Below are 10983 nucleotides of genomic sequence, written 5' to 3'. Positions count from 1 at the left end.
CCTCCATAGGCCATTCACCATGAGTGGGTCTTTCAAAGCATCTTCTCCTTTATTTCTCACAACCACCCTGGAAATAGAGGTTTGCTCACTCATTTTACAGATAAGAAGACTGAGCTCAGAGAAGTTAAGACTTTCCCAAGGACATATAGCTAAGGAATGAGTGGAGCCAGGATTCAAATCCAGGTCCATTTGGCTCCCAGAACCTGTATGTACTACGTTGTCCAGGACTTCATAACCTTGCCTGAGCCAGATCATCTGTTTGGTTCATGTTGGGGATCTCCCTTTGGTACACACAGCAGGTGTTAGAGCCACTCCTTGCCCCCTCTCCATCCTTCTCCTCTGCTGTTCATTGTTCTGGTTTCCTGCAGTTTCCAGCTATTACCATTCTACTGCTGGCCCCTGGCATCCCCCTTGCCTGGAAGAGGCTTTCCATACCCTTACAGCACATCCCCTTCCCCAAGGGGATATGTCTCCATCCCTCTTCCTTTGTTCAACCCCAAGTTTCCTGCTTTAAGTATCACCTATCAGCCTCTTTTCTGACTTTATGCACTCTCCCTTCCCACATCCTGAGAACTGACATTGCGCAACTGCACACCTCCAATTTATGCATCTGGAATCTGCTTCAGCGTCCACACTTAGCACTTGAGTTCCAATTCTTAGACTAGAGCCCTGCACTGACCTCCAGTCTTCCTGCCTAGCTCTTCCCAGCATCCTCCTGGGTGGGATCACTGGTGTACACTACCCGTACTCTCAGCACCTAGCTGGGGGCCATGGACAAGGTGCTCACAAGCCCTACAATGATGTTTAGAGCATGTCACCTGGTGATTAAAGTTACCCAACATTCAGACCAATCTCTGCATCTGCCCCAACCATAGCTGACCTCCCTCTACCATGCCTGTCACTCCAGCCTGTCCAGCCTCCCCTGCAAAGTTTGATGAATACTCCCAATCCCTAGCTGACCTGGCAAGCCATTCTCAGCGTGCTGCAAGGGACTGGAAATTGCTGCAATGTTTCTGAGCTGCACAGAAAAACTTCCAAGCCCCACCCCCACCGGATAACCCACCACAGAGATTCCAACATTTGCCTCCTTCTACCAATTGCTTCTTTCTCTTTTGGGTTTTCCCCTTTTCCCTCTTTGTAGCTTATCCTCCTTGATTTCTGAGTTTCCCTCAGTGCTTCCCATCTTGCAGCCTCATTTCTCAACTGCATTAGCCTGTGTCTTTCCTTTCTGAGCCAAAATTTTGGAAGAGTTGTCTTGGCTCACTGTTTCTAGGTCTCAACTTTCTATTTGCTCTGAAATTTACTGCGAGCTGTCCCCTTCACATCACTGAAACCATTCTTATCAAGTTACCAGTGGCTGCGTACTGCTAAATCTAATAGATGTTTCTTCATCCTTGTCTTCTTAGAATTTGCTGGTAGTGATGACCATACGTCCTTCTCCAAACTCCTCCTCCCTTGATGGATGGGACATGACACTCTACCTCATGCTTACCTCTCTCTCTGTGTCTCCATCCCTCTTCCTTGGTTCAACCCCAAGTTTCCTGCTTTAAGTATCACCTATCAGCCTCTTTTCTTACTTTATGCACTCTCCCTTCCCACATCCTGAGAGCTGACATTGCGCAACTGCACACCTCCAACTTTGATGGCTCTTCTGAGCCACTTGTTCCCAATACCTGTCTCTGGGAATGCCCCAAAATCTATCCAACTGCCATGCCAGAGTCCATAACTCCATCATCTCACTCTACTCCCACAAGGTACCAAGTCCAGCCAATGCTACTTCCTCTCTCTGGAGTCTGGCCTCCAGATTCTCTTCAAAATCACAACTTTGCCCTCCAGCCTTGTTATCGTTGGGTCCAGATTTCTATTAATACCCCCTAACTAAAGTGAGGTGATGGTTATGTTAGTCAGTATAAACATTCCACATTGTATATCAGATCATCATATTGTAGCACCAAAATGTATACAGTTATAGTTTTAATTAAAAATTAAATTTAAAAAATCAAAAAATAAAACCTCCTAACTGGTCTCAGCCTCACCAGCTTCTCTTTCCACCATTGCCAAGGATCTCTTTCTAAAAGCCAATGTGACCATCTCACTCCCAGCCTAAATCCATCAATGGTTCCAGGACAGGTTTGGGGAGAAATTCCAAACTCTGCATGTTCTGGATCCTGAATATCTCTCCAGCCTCACCTTCGTCCCTCACCCTCACTCCACTTCTCCAGCTTGGCTTAATTGCTCAGTAGATCCATGTATCTTTCCTCTCCTCCTCCAGCCCCTCACCCCTTGCCTCCACCTGTTCTTACTTGTTTTCTCAGGCTATAAAAAAGAGAGAACCTCATCCAGGAAGCCTTCCTTGACCAGCACCCAGGCTGTCTGCATTTCCTCTGTCCTGGCTCAATTATGCTGAGTGGCTATCTGCTTAGATATGCATCTCCTGGAGGAGACTGAGATCCCTAAGGGCAGATACTACTTAGTGCGCTCACAGACATCCAATGAGGGTTAGAAGTATGAAAGAAGAAATACACAGGCACAAGAAACTACACACACATCCCATAGTGCAAAGTAGAGCTCACCATGAAGACCCAGTAGCGCGTAAAAGAGAAATCGCTCATGTCTCTTCCAATCCCAGTAACCTTGTGCTGGCTCTCCCTTGTTTTTAACTTTATCTAATTGTTATTATTCTTGGATGCTGTTGTGGGCTGGAAAGGGATTGGAGGGCGAAATGTGGTGGGAAGTATTGGTCACCCTTTTCCTTTGGGGTCTTCTGCTACAGAATGGCCTTGTCATTCTCATTTTGAGCTTATTTGCTCTGGTTCAGCAGGTGTCTGGGGCAGCAGCCCAGAGGGGAAGCCAAGAGACAGAAGACTACAACTCCTTCTTCCCTGGAGATGTCTGAAACAGAAGCATCTCTCTCTTACTCTTTTCTTTCCTCCCTTCCTAAGTAGAAACCAAGAATTCCCCTCAGGTCTACCAGCAGCCCCACTGAAGACAGGAGGCCCATATTTATTTCAGACTTTCATGAACAGACATGAAAGGCATTTCTCTTCACAAGATTCTTAAGAATCAGGGATCCTTAGTCCTACGTGGCAGTTGAGCTGAGTTTCATTGAGGTTGTGGTACTCATCCAAAGTCACTGGATCACTAGAGGGTGGGCCAGGGCCAAGAGCTTAGATTATTCTGTTTCTAGAGCCCAGACTCTCTAGGTCACCTCTTTAGTCATCCCTCGGATAACTGAACCATCTCGGGATTTCTCCACTCTGCATTTAAATATTAATGCCAGATTCCTACTGCTGTTACATTCCATTGACTTAGATGGAATCCCATATCTGGCCCCCTAACAATTTTCCAAAATAATTCTGAGGGTTCCCAGGGAAGTGGAGGGTATCGTAAGCAGATCACCACCAACATCCAAATGCATGGCTGCCACACTTGACTGTTTAAACACGGTGCATAAATTTACAAGCCAAAGTGGACTTCCAGGCAATCTTCCAAATCTGGGAGGATAGGGGGAGATTGAATTAAACTGGAATGGGTATTTGAATTCCAACTCTAACCACTCTCAGGTACAAATCGCCGAGGCTCCCTGGGGTCTAGCTTTCTCTTTTGTGCAATGGTTGGATGTGGATGCAATTTTAGTGTCTCCTTTGGGCTGGTAAAAGGATTAAAAATCAAGTTTACAAAGGACTAGCACTATGCCTTGACATGGTACATACTATTACTTGCATTGTTTTTATTAAATGATAATAAAACAGAGGGACTAGGATTATTTTTAACATATAATATAATCAACCCAGATGTGACAATGAGTTGGATATTGCTATGGTTTCAGTGTATTGCCCCATAATTCACAAGTTGGAAACTTAGTCTCCCAGGCAGCAGAGCTGAGAGGTGGGAACTTTGGGAGGTGATAGGGTCATGATTAATGGATTGTGGGGGGATTGGGTTATCTATCACAAAGAGTGGTTCTATCATAAAAGCCATTTGACTATGTCTCCTGAGCCCCCTCACCACATGATGTTGTGCAGAGAACCCACCAGAAAGAAGACCTCACCAGATGCAGGCCCTTGACCCTAAACTTCTCAGCCCCCAGAACCACAAGAAATAAAGAAATATATTTCTTCTCTATATAAATCATATAATCTGAGGTATTCGATTATAGCAAGAGCAAATAGACTAAGACTGATATTAAGCCATTACCAAAGTATCCTTTTTTTTTTTTTTTTTTGAGACAGAGCCTCAAGCTGTCCCCCTGAGTAGAGTGCTATGGCATCACAGTTCACAGCAACCTCCAGGTCCTGGGCTCAAGCGAGTCTCCTGCCTCAGCCTCCCAAGTAGCTGGACCACAGGCGCCCACCACAACGCCCGGCTATTTTTTGGTTGCAGCCATCATTGTTATTTGGTGGGCCTGGGCTGGATTCAAACCTGCCACCTTAGATGTATATGGCTGGCGCCTTAGCCACTTGAGCCACAGGTGCCGAGCCACCAAAGTATCCTTGATCGTTTGACTGCCCCTTATTAAAATGGCATTTTTGAGAAGCTGGAGGGGTGGCTTACTCATCAGTTAGGATTTGTGAATGCACTGACCTGCTCTCGCTCCTCATTTTGCCAAAATCTGCTACCCAGAAGCATGGCTGGAAGCTACAGGCCTTGTAGCTGTGCCCGGGCCTTCTCAGTGTATAGTAATGACCTTCAGATTTGACAAACACCAATTCCCAGCTCGTCTGTACCTTGGCCTCTTCTCTAGTCCACCCAGTAAGCACAACTTACAGTTTTGCTTCTTGCTTCCCTTCGTAACCTTCTAGTGGTCACCCCTCTTTGCTCATGCTCATCTCTCCCTGCTCCAGTAGCCCTATTCACCAGAGATCAGGTCAGCTGAGGAACAAGGGAAACGAAGACTCCAGTGCTGCCCTAGTACCAATCAGACCAGCAAGGATTGACAGGTTCTCTACAGCCTCCTTAGCCCACCAAAGTTTAGGGGCCACTTCCCTAAACTCTGCCCATCTTTAAGAATCTACCGAAGTCTCACCTCCTCCAGGAAGCCCTCCCTGATGACAGTGGGCTGTTCCTTTTCCGCATCAGAGAATAAATGGTCTTAGCATAAAACAGGGCCATTATCATTTACTTATGTCTGCCAGGGGAGAAGAAATAGGGGAATAATGTCTCTCATGCCAGGTATCTGTTATCCTTGGGATAGGTGACCACTATGGACCTTTCAGGAGTGTGTGTGTGTGTGTGTGTGTGTGTGTGTGTGTGTGTGTGTGTTTATAAGAGAGAGAGGGGGCCACTACTTTATCTTCCCCATATGAATAGAACATGAAGCCTGCCTCAAAATGCAGATGCTATCAGCTGCCGTCAATCACTGCAGCCTATTTTCTCTTGTCTTACAAACTATTGGTCCTTTTGAATCCTACACTATAATACAAAAATCCCCAGTGGTTTTCACAATCTGATCATTGCTCAGTTAATGCCAAATGTAGCCAGTTGAGTGAAGGCCTCATGACTCATTAGTATACTGCTATGGACTGAATTGTGTCTTCCCACCAGTCCACCCCAAAAAATTCATATATTGAAGCTCTAGCCGCCAATCAACTGTACAGATACATGGAGATGGGACTTTTAGCGGGTAATTAAGTTTTAAAAAGGTCCTTATGGCCAAGGTCCTAATCCTATAGTGGTAGTCTTATCAAAGGAGGAAGAGAGAACTCTCTCTTCTCTCAACTATGTGAGGACTCAGCAAGAAAAGAGGAGAGCCCTCACCAAAACCTAACGAAGTTGGTTCCTTGATCTTGGATTTCCAGCAGCCATAATCGGAGACACAGTGAGGACCCCTCTTAAGAATCTGCCAGGCTCCCACTCCCCATGAACCTAAAACTAGAGAAAAATTTTAGTCCCTTTCAGATTATAGGCACTTAGCCCTGCAAAGCAATTAGAGAAGTTAATGAATAAACTGCTAAGCAAAAAGATAATAGCAGCTTAGATAATAGCCACCCAAGTAAATCAGAGATGCTTGTTTCCTTATAGAAATTAAAGGTGACATCTGGACATATGTCCTTGAGGTGGTTTTTAGGAGCCAGGGCCTCCATCTGCTGAAAAATGCTCACCACTGTCACGCTGGCCTCAGACACACTAAAAACCAGGAAAATAGGTAAGGATGTTCCAGAAATTCCCTAGACCTTAACTCACACTGGAGACCCTCTCACTACTGTCTAAGAACTTACTGTTTGGGCGAGGGGATCCCTGGAGAAGCTGTCTTTGCCTTTCTCGTGGCTGTTTTAGAGGGCCGTCAGGGAGCTTGGGTGTCAGACACACGCTGCTGTGCTCCCTGCCTGGCACCCCACAATGAACACCTCACTTTCTCTGGCTGTAATCTTGTTGTCAATGTGTGGCTTTTCTGGGTTCACTGGGCCAACACACCCAAATTTTGATTTGATAACAAACTGAGGAAGATCAATTTCTATCATTTAAGCTATTTAGTCTGTGTATTTTTTTATGACCACTTCAACTATTACAACACATATTACAAGCAAAATTTTTTTTCATTAGTATTACAACTGTTCTGTCAGGATCCCTTTTCCACTGGGTATAGGCTGCTTTTTTTAACATCATTCCATTTAATATCATAATTTTTGACCCAGCTTTATTTAATAACACAACCTTGTTTCTGTTCTTAAGTGTGGTCCTATTCACTCTGCAACTTTAACCTTGTATTTTGTGCTAAACTCTTTCCCTCCCTTTCAGTGTGGAGACTGGAGATTCACAAGGTCTGGGGTGAGTGGGAGGGGCTCTATCCTCTCCTGCAAGCCCCCCATCAGCCTCTTGATGCTTGATCCCCTTGTCCAAGGGGGGGGGCTGCGGAGATGGCATTGGTACCACCATGATGGCTTAACTGGGGGTGTCTCCTTATCCATCGGGGATCTCACCCCTACCAAGCCAAACAGCAGGGCTGCGGCTACCCTCCCCACCCCTCTCCAGGTGGCCCCCACATCTCCCCTGGGTACTCCCCACCCCACTCCTAGACTTCTTGTCCCTCCTTGCTGAACAGGAAAGAGCCACATTCTCATCTTGGCCCTGGTGGCAGGAGGTGGTTCACACACCCCAACAGACAGGGAAAGCAGCTAAGAGACAAGTCCCTGGAGCCATGACTCTCATTCCCCCAAAGAATTTCTGTTCTCCCAAAGGCTCCATCCTCATGGCTCCCCTGTGTCTTCTTCAGTGACTGGCGGTGCAGAAGACAGGTGGAGCTGATGCTGCTGAGTTGGCAGCCCTCGGCCCACTCCAGGGCATAGCAGCCAGTCTCATCCCTGCGCTTGTCTAAACCCAGCACTCCAGTGGGGGACTAACCTTTTGTTCTCATCTGTGACTTTAAAAGTCAATTCCAGGAAACAGGAATAATCCTCCCAGGTGCTGTAGACACCCCATCCCACAGGAGTGTCAGTCAGCCCAGCAGACACCACTTGGTGGGTGATAATGGGGGAAGTTGAAAGTGGAGGGGGCCTGGGAGCTGAAGCCAAAGAGGACCTCTGTCACCACCAGCCAACACCTGAGCCCACAGTCTCCACATGTCTAGCTGGAGTTGCGCCCATGGCAAATGACAACAGGTCTAAGGTGAAGTTCATGTGTCTACCCTCCATGAATTAGCTACCATGGCATGATCTATAATTGACTGCATTTAAAATGAAAGAGCAGGAAGAGAAAGCAGCCCTCAAATCTCACGCCTTCCACTTACACCATCCCAGCTGGGCTCAGTGGTACAGCCTGACATGTGTGTCCCCTCAAAATCTGTCTGTTGAGTCTCTAACCTCTCCTACCACAGAATGGACTGTGTGTGGACAGGGTCATTAAAGTTAAAGTTAAAATCAAGTTAAAATGGTCCACCCAGAGGCCATTTGGATTGACCCTAATCCAATCTGACTAGTGTCCTTAAAGAAGAAATTTGGACACATAAAGAGACACCAGTGCTCACTTCGGCAGCACATAAACTAAAATTGGAACGATACAGAGAAAATTAGCATGGCCCCTGCGCAAGGATGACATGCAAATTCATGAAGTGTTCCATATTTTTGCAGCCTCCTTCCCCCTACCAATAAAAACCTTTTGTACAAAAAAAAGAGAGAGAGAGACACCACATGTGTGCACAGAGGAAAAGACATGTGAGGACACAGCTGGAAGACGGACACTTGATAACCAAGAGAAGCCTCAGGAGAAACAGCCCTGCCAGCACCTTGATCTTGGACTTGCAGCCTCAAGAAGTGGGAGAAAATACATTTCTGTCATTTAAGCTGCACACTCTGTAGTATTTTGTCATGGCAGCTCTAGCAAAGTAATGCTCTCAGGAATGGATGCAATTTTCAATTATGTGAATCTGTCGGGCCTAAACCAGCCTTCAGGAAAGTTAAGAGGGGCCACTTGGATATAAAACATCCATGAGAAAGGCAAAGGCAGCTTGCCTAGAGGTCACCCCACCCAGACAGTAATGGCAGCAGCCAGGGCCTCCACTCCCCTACTGGGGTGACTCTGGGTCTCCCGCACAGCTAGCGCAGCCATGAGTGGGTACATTCCATGTCACCACCCTATTGTGAGCAACTCAGAAGAGTAACCTCTTTCTTTCTTAATGGTCCTAAGTGTCCATCAAGAGAATTTCCAGACACCAGTCCCCTAAAGTATTATCAAAGTCACAAGCATCCTACATCCCAACTGCATTGAACATCACTGCATTCTTTCAATCGTCTAGAGATGGTTTTAGTTAAGATAAAAGAACAAAAATCAATACATTGTCTTTATTCTCACAATATTCCTTTTATGGTTGTGTCAAAAGCTATAAAATACTTATGAATATACATTTATGAAGAAAGTTAGAAGGCACATGAAAAAAACCATAAATGTTTATTAAAATACATAAAACAAATCCTGAACAAAAGGAAAAATATGATATATTTGGTGGTCTCAAAATTTAATATGCAATTCTGTATAGAATCCTGGCTAGGCGCTCTCTGTTTTGCCTTTCGAAATTGCATACATGTTTTAAAGAATGGTCAGCTGATGTAGTTTTGATCAAGTAACAGATAAATCAGTGGAACACAGTGAAGAACCCAGAATTAAATACTTTTATATATGAGAAGTCGATATATGACAGGGAAGGAGGGGAGTTTAATTCAAAGGAAAAGGAATGGATTGTTTGTAAAATGTATTGGCAAATTCGTTATTAATCTGAAAAGAAAGCTAAAACAGACAGCACCTATTACCACTTATATAAAAATGAACCCTTCCAGATACATTAAAAAACATAAATACAAGAAGCAAAATCAAAGTGAACCTTTCTAAAAGCAGAGTATGAATGTCTTAATGACTAAGAGAATGACATAAAGGTTATGTTAACCAGTTTGATGAGAGTATTTCAAAATGTACATGAAAACAGCACACTGTACCCCATGATTGCATTAATGTACATAGTTATGCTATAAGAAATTAAAAAAATAAATAAATAAAAACCTTACAAGAAAATCTAGGAGACCATATGTACAAATTAACAGTTTATGTAAACCTCCTAACCAACAATGGAAATCCAAAAGCTATCAAATAAAGATATACATATTTAATTATAGAAAATTTAAAACTTTGACATGCAAGGAGAACCATAAATGAAATCAAAAAACGAAGGATAGGCTCAGTGCCCATAGTACAGTGGTTATGGTGCCAGCCACATATACCAAGGCTGGCGGGTTCAAGCCCCGCCCAGGCCTGCCAAACAACAATGACAACTGCAAAAAAAAAGCCAGGTGTTGTGGTGGGTGCCTGTAGTCCCAGCTACTTGGGAGGCTGAGGCAAGACACTTAAGCCCAAGAGTTGGAGGTTGCTGTGAGCTGTGATGCACAGCACTCCACCAAGGGCAACATAGCAAGACTCTGTCTCAAAAAAAAAAAAAAAGGGATAGATATGAAAAAAGTATTTTCCAGATGCTAGACAAAGAATGAATATTTATAATATACCAAAAGCTATTGGGAATTTACAAGAAAAGACAAACACCACGATATAAAAATGGAGTCAACCCTATCTACACAGACAATTCATATAAGAGCAAACTCACACGGCTGATAAATATATGAAAAGATGCTCACATTGGCTGCTAGTCAGAGAAATGCAAATTAAAGTCACAACGAGATGTCACTTTACACCTGTCAGAGTAGAAAATACTAGAAGGGTGATAACACCTGCTGGTGAGAGGAGTCTCCTCCAACATGAAGTGTTTCTGCCTTTGGGAAAAACAATCTGGTAGCATTTATCACAAAATTAGAAATCAGATATCCTGTGACTGAGATTTCTACTCGGAGAAATGGAAGCTATCTTCAGTCACATGTAGCCTTCCGCATATGGCAAAAATGTGGACACAGAATGAATGTCCAATGATGGAGGGATGGCTGAATAAATAATGATCCATCCACACCGCAAAATAGTACACGATTGCTCAAAGGAGAAGACTAGAGTCATAGCAGATGGTCTACAGCAGCGTCTCTCAATCCTTTTTCACATTCATGATCATCCTCTCTGTAAAACTATAATACCACAGATGCACTGCATGGCCCATACACCATTGGAATACCTAAGATTGATTTCTTTTACCTTCCAAAACCCAAGTTTCACCCCCTGGGGTCAATATTTCCCCTATTAAGATTGTGCGTGATTTCAAGAGATTTCCACAAGGCCTTGCAGAATGATACAGAAAATCACTTACATGAAGATACCTTAATAGCTGACATCATACAGCACACAAAAACACGTAACAATAATGAACATCACTCAGCAAGACCCCGCCACACATTGACATGAACACAGCTGCAAGATACTGCAGTGCCGCCACTGTCAGCACCTGGTGGCAAGTTAGCAAACTTAATGACCATTCCAGAAAAAGAGTTCCAAAACTGCTCTGAGGGTAGACTAGGCACTGGCATTGGTGCATAGCTTCCTAAGGGAAATAGTTCAAAGGCG

General features: G+C 44.4%; 1 non-coding gene across 1 annotated transcript; it reads left to right on the top strand.

The window, feature by feature from the left end:
• Positions 1-7955: 7955 nt before the first annotated feature.
• On the top strand, positions 7956-8062 carry LOC111726743. Its single transcript, XR_002774446.1, has one exon. It is a non-coding gene; the product is annotated as a U6 spliceosomal RNA (small nuclear RNA).
• Positions 8063-10983: the final 2921 nt, after the last annotated feature.

This window comes from Otolemur garnettii, unplaced genomic scaffold, assembly GCF_000181295.1.
Source record: "Otolemur garnettii isolate 467f Iridium unplaced genomic scaffold, OtoGar3 scaffold00077, whole genome shotgun sequence".
Lineage (NCBI taxonomy): Eukaryota > Metazoa > Chordata > Mammalia > Primates > Galagidae > Otolemur > Otolemur garnettii.
The sequence above is the reverse complement of the archived record's forward strand: the minus strand, read 5'-3'. Positions and strand labels throughout refer to the sequence as shown.